Raw genomic sequence first — 6798 nt, 5'->3', positions numbered from 1 at the left:
GTTGCTGGATTTTGCTGATTTTCATATTTCATTCAAACTTGATGTCGTTACGCAGTTCCTACAGCCGCTCTCCCGGACCCATAGTCCTCTCCTCCACCGTAGAAAAACCCCGAGATATATTCCTTTACTGAGCACTATTGAAGGCAATAAAATAAATAACAGCGGGTTCGGTTATTGCATCAGATCCACATAATTCAGTTACTGAACGCAAGATAAGTACCGAGACTGAGCTGAGAAACAGAGAAGCGAGCCAGTCAGTACTGATGCTGCTGCTCAGAAATAACAGCGCTGCCATTTAAGAGCCGAGACCAAACGTTCACTGTTCATTTCTACACTGAGAGATAGATAGAGAGAGAGAGAGAGAGAGAGAGAGAGAGAGAGAGATAGAGAGAGAGAGAGAGAGAGAGAGAGAGAGAGAGAGAGAGAGAGAGAGAGAGAGTACATAATCAGAAAAAATCAGAAAAAAATATAATAATATAGTAAACTTTTTTGTGGAATTTTCTTTAAATAAAACGGTAATATAGTACTTAATTAAGCAAACCAAATATGTTTGTTTTCTTTAATATATGTTTAATCTTAATTTAAAAAGTCTTTGTTTTAATATTTGTTTTAATTATTTCCTTGACGGGCGGCACAGTGGCTCGGTGGGTAGCACTGTCGCCTCACAGCAAGAAGGTCCTGGGTTCGATCCCCAGGCGGGTCCTTTCTGAGCTGAGTTTGCATGTTCTCCCCGTGTCTGCGTAGGTTTTCTCCCACAGTCCAAAAACATGCAGTCAGGTTAATTGGAGACACTTAATTGCCCAATAGGTGAATGTGTGTGTGTGTGCCCTGCGATGGACTGGCGCCCCGTCCTGGGGGTTACTGTGTGCCCTGCGCCCATTGAAAATTAATTATCAAGTGCAGTCAAGTCAGTTCCGACTCCTGGCGACCATATAAATAGTGTTTCCTTGGTCTTTTGTCTTCTATCTTCTGTTTGGGTTGTCAGGCTTGTTCATTGTTCCTCTTATTGTATTCATCCATTTTGTAGCTGGCTGTTCTCTTTCTCTTTTACCTTCAAATCCTCCAAGTATAATTGTCTTTTCCATTGAATTGGTTCTTCTCATAATGTATCCAAAATAAAGAAACCTCAGTTTGGTTAGCTGGGCTTCTAAGTTCTAGAGAGAGATTAGGTTTGATTCTGTCAAGGATTCATTTGTTTTTCTTTTTCGCCATCAGTGATTGATTGATTATTGGTCAGTCAATTATTCACAACACTGTATCCAATAACAGTCTGGTTGACATGATTATTGATAATTAAGGCCACTCTATTTCTTCTTTATTATTCATGACCTGAGTAGCAGACACAATTTTCCTGATCAAAAGTGTCCTAATTAAGTACAGTTAAGATTGCTGATCCCGAGGATGTTGATGTGTAGACGATCCATTTCCATCTTCAAGACTTTCACCTTGCTATAAGGACATTCAGTGTTCAGTGTTGTGATTTTGTTTTTACAGTTTTTTCTCTCTTTTCTCACTTGCCAATTTTAGCAACTAGGAGTCCAGAAGGCTTTGACCCAGCCACTTCATACATGCAAGCTGTATTCAGAGGAATCCTTAGCTCTTCATCAGTAACAGGTCTGCTGATATAAGACTTCTATCCTCTGGCACTATGCTGACAGTCATTCTGTTGTTTTTATCCATTTGGTTTAATTGCTAGAGTACAGAAGTGATTTACTATTCCCTTCTTCTGCATAGCTGAACTGATGGATGACATGGCCACCTTTGTGATCACTTGCCTGACATTGTTCAATCTTGCTGCAGCCCAATATAGGCTGTAGGTTTAGTCTTTGACAGGAGTCTTTGTTTGTCTTTGCATTTGTTGTAAAGCTGAAATGACATTTCTGCATTGCAGTCTGTCTTTTTGGAGGGTGTGTCTCCCAGTTTCACAACTGCTTCATTCTACATTTACATTTTACATTTTCAGCATTTAGCAGACGCTTTTATCCAAAGCGACTTACACAATGAGCTGAACACGATGAGCAATTGAGGGTTAAGGCCTTGCTTAGGGACCCAACCGTGGCAACTTGGTGGTGGCGGGGCTTGAACCCGCAACCTTCTGCTTACTAGTCCAGTACCTTAACCACTGAGCTATCACTGGCCCATTCTAAAAGAAAGCCCTGCAACAGATTTGGACCCTGTCCAAGGTATTCCTGCTTTATGCCCAGTACTTCTAGTGGAACCGGACCTGTCGTGACCTGACCAGGATAAAGCAGCTGATTAAAATGAAAAGTAAAAAAAAATAAGAATGCCTTTGACCCTCAACTGCATGTATTGTATTCAGCCACAACTGTTGGTTGCTTTGGATAAAAGAACCTTATTTTTAGGTTGTCATAATAATACACTTATTTTTTGGTGTCTAAAATAAATATAATTATTATTATTATTCATTTCTACCAATTTGGTATTCTATACCGTCTATATATATATATATATATATATATATATATATATATATACAGTGCCTTGCAAAAGTATTCGGCCCCCTTGAACTTTTCAACCTTTTGCCACATTTCAGGCTTCAAACATAACGATATGAAATTGTAATTTTTTGTGAAAAATCAACAACAAGTGGGACACAATCGTGAAGTGGAACGAAATTTATTGGATATTTTAAACTTTTTTTAGAAATAAAAAACTAAAAAGTGGGGCGTGCAATATTATTCGGCCCCTTTACTTTCAGTGCAGCAAACTCACTCCAGAAGTTCAGTGAGGATCTCTGAATGATCCAATGTTGACCTAAATGACTGATGGTGATAAATAGAATCCACCTGTGTGTAATCAAGTCTCCGTATAAATGCACCTGCTCTGTGATAGTCTCAGAGTTCTGTTTAAAGCGCAGAGAGCATCATGAAGACCAAGGAACACACCAGGCAGGTCCGAGATACTGTTGTGGAGAAGTTTAAAGCCGGATTTGGATACAAAAAGATTTCCCAAGCTTTAAACATCTCAAGGAGCACTGTGCAAGCGATCATATTGAAATGGAAGGAGTATCAGACCACTGCAAATCTACCAAGACCCGGCCGTCCCTCTAAACTTTCAGCTCAAACAAGGAGAAGACTGATCAGAGATGCAGCCAAGAGGCCCATGATCACTCTGAATGAACTGCAGAGATCTACAGCTGAGGTGGGAGACTCTGTCCATAGGACACAATCAGTCGTACACTGCACAAATCTGGCCTTTATGGAAGAGTGGCAAGAAGAAAGCCATTTCTCAAAGATATCCATAAAAAGTCACCTGGGAGACACACCAAACATGTGGAAGAAGGTGCTCTGGTCAGATGAAACCAAAATCGAACTTTTTGGCCACAATGCAAAACGTTATGTTTGGCGTAAAAGCAACACAGCTCATCACCCTGAACACACCATCCCCACTGTCAAACATGGTGGTGGCAGCATCATGGTTTGGGCCTGCTTTTCTTCAGCAGGGACAGAGAAGATGGTTAAAATTGATGGGAAGATGGATGGAGCCAAATACAGGACCATTCTGGAAGAAAACCTGTTGCAGTCTGCAAAAGACCTGAGACTGGGACGGAGATTTATCTTCCAACAAGACAATGAACCAAAACATAAAGCAAAATCTACAATGGAATGGTTCACAAATAAACGTATCCAGGTGTTAGAATGGCCAAGTCAAAGTCCAGACCTGAATCCCATCGAGAATCTGTGGAAAGAGCTGAAAACTGCTGTTCACAAACGCTCTCCATCCAACCTCACTGAGCTCGAGCTGTTTTGCAAGGAAGAATGGGCAAAAATTTCTGTCTCTTGATGTGCAAAACTGATAGAGACATACCCCAAGCGACTTGCAGCTGTAATCGCAGCAAAAGGTGGCGCTACAAAGTATTAACGCAAGGGGGCCGAATAATATTGCACGCCCCACTTTTCAGTTTTTTATTTCTAAAAAAAGTTTAAAATATCCAATAAATTTCGTTCCACTTCACGATTGTGTCCCACTTGTTGTTGATTCTTCACAAAAAATTACAATTTCATATCGTTATGTTTGAAGCCTGAAATGTGGCAAAAGGTTGAAAAGTTCAAGGGGGCCGAATACTTTTGCAAGGCACTGTATATAATTCGTAGCAGCACTGTAATTTAACTTAATAAGACTAAGATCTTTCTGCATAAATAATGTGACTGACTGGCTGTAGTGTCTCAGTCTCTATTCTCTTGGCTAGTCTTGCCAAGGCAGAATGCCCCATCTGCTGAGCTTCATTTGGTAAAAGCATATTCCAATTTCTGTCTGGTAGACAACCCCAACAGCAAGCATTAGGCCTTCTGATGTATGACTAATGCCAAAAGAAAAGAATCATGTTAACTAAGTTATTCCTCAGATTCCACTGGGCTGAAATGGCTGACACATTTACCCGGCAGCAATGTTATTCATGTCAGCAGCACAGTGTTTGACTGTCCCATCTCTCTCCTTTTTTGAGCACTGTGACAGCTACCTATTGTGGCATCTAGTCTCGTCCTGCTCTTGCCTGGCTCATCGGGCACTGTCAGCCTAGAACATGCCAATCAAGACACAGGCCACTGTCTTTTTGTGGAGTTTCTTGGGTTCGAGATGGTGAAACTGTGACAGCTTTGTCACAAAGCATGAATTGGAAGAAACGTAGAGGGAAAGAATAGAAGCTGAAAGAGAGGCTTATTTGTTTAGGAAAGACAGAAAGCTTTATAAAGCATTCATTTGTGTCATGAAATGGGTGTCATACAGATTGACTGGTGTGAAGTGGGAAGGAGGGTGCTGATGGATTAAGAAGGACATATGTTAAATCGAAATGAAAATTCACCAGTAAAGCAAAAAAAAAAAAAAAAAAAAAAAAAAAAAGCAATAACATTTCCCTTTCCCCCACACCCCACCCTTTCTTTTGTGTTGACAGCAGAGATTGGATTGGCATATGTGATGTTTCTTAAAGATGGACTGAGGAATGAAGCGGAGGAAGAGGGAGGGGACTTTATTGATGGAGAAATGTTCTTTCAATACTGCAAGTCAAGCTTCCAATGTGCAATAAAAACAAATTAAAGCACTGCCCCATGAAAATAGATCACAGCTCAACTAGATTAAGTGATAATTTAGATCTCAATTCAATAAGTGTGTGACAAAGCAATTTAGATTCTCATAATGAATGGGAAATATAGACTGTTCCTGTCAACACTATTTGCATAGAAATAGCTTTTCATCTTTTGCCTTTTATTGTGTGAACTTGAGTTCAGATAATGTATTTTCCCAAGGTAATTCAATCGAAACAATAGGTTTACAGTTTAAGGGTTTCTGGGTTTCTATATATATGGGTTTCTGTATGGAAAGGTAATGCCACTGAACATACTCTCAGCTAATTAAACGCTTATAGAAATAATTTGTTTGAGCTCCGTTCCCAATTTCCAGAGGATAAAACGCATGGATTTCCAACCTGGATTCTGTTTATTTAAAGGAACAGAATTAACTTGGACCTTAGTCGGAATGAAGAGGATAAAATAAAGGTTCCTGATGAGCTGAGTAGTGGTTAATAGTGCATACCATTGGTTGACCTAAATCTTAAAAAATACATATTATGAGAATAATATCTACTTGATACCATGACATACCATTGTTATTATTAATTACTGACAAATAATACAAATAAAATTATTAACTATAAGGTTGACAGGAGTCAGATGCGACGGCACTTCAGTTCATTTCATTTTCATGTTTTACAACTGCTGTCTTCTCTTCATGATGCACCATACATTTTTAATAGAATACATATCACACACATACTCTCTCTGTGTCTATAAAACTATGCCTCTTTCCTGGTTTTATTGCTAGAATAACCATGGACTTATCAGGAAAAGTCATCACCTTGATGGCAGCATGTGTCTCTCTGAAATCCCAGTACATCAATGTTTTAGTGTTACATTGTGTAATTAGCGGCACGGTGGCTTGGTGGGTAGCACTGTCACCTTACAGCGAAAAGGTCCAGGGTTGGATCATCGAACCATGATGGTGACATTGAACTTGAACTGATGAATCATGTGTTACCTGTAACCTACATACATGTAACATGTCCCTTCATAAATGTAACCAAAGTGTAAAAAACACACTCACTATCTTAACCGCTTATTCGATTAGGGTTGCGGTAAAACCACACAGACACAGGAAGAACATGCAAACTTCTCGACCCGGACCGCCCCTCCTGGGGATCAAACCCAGGACCTTTTTGCTGTGAGGCAACAGTGCTACCCACCGAGCCACCGTGCCACCGTGCCACCCAAGTGTAAAACATAACATAAAAAAATCACAATAAATAAATAAACATAACAGTCCCCTAATTTGCTTTCATTTCCTTTATTGACTTTCCTTTAGATGTTTTATAGTGAAAAGTTCTTTGTCCCAAATGGACCTTATGGATACATTTTTTGCAATAAAATTTTAGCTTCACTTAATAAAAGCTGTGTCATGTATAATGCAGTGTTTTTCCTACAAATGCAAAGTAAATCTGATCTATAGAAGTACAGTCCCATAACAATGAGTTTTATGAATGATGATTAATTATCGCTCTGAATTGACTGATCAGAAAAACATTAACAAACAAAATGTGATGGACATCAGATACCAGTCTGTTCTGGTAAATGAAGGTCTGCAGAGCATTTAGGGATTAGATAATAAACTCGATTATATGCTAACAAGGATGCTTCACTTTTTATTAGCTGCCCCGGTTTTGAAAAACTAATTTAGGCTTAACATTTCCCCTGACATATACAATTAAACTCACTCTTCTTACACCTT

The sequence above is a fragment of the Trichomycterus rosablanca genome, chromosome 5 (genome assembly GCF_030014385.1).
Source record: "Trichomycterus rosablanca isolate fTriRos1 chromosome 5, fTriRos1.hap1, whole genome shotgun sequence".
Taxonomy (NCBI): Eukaryota; Metazoa; Chordata; class Actinopteri; order Siluriformes; family Trichomycteridae; genus Trichomycterus; species Trichomycterus rosablanca.
The sequence above is the reverse complement of the archived record's forward strand: the minus strand, read 5'-3'. Positions refer to the sequence as shown.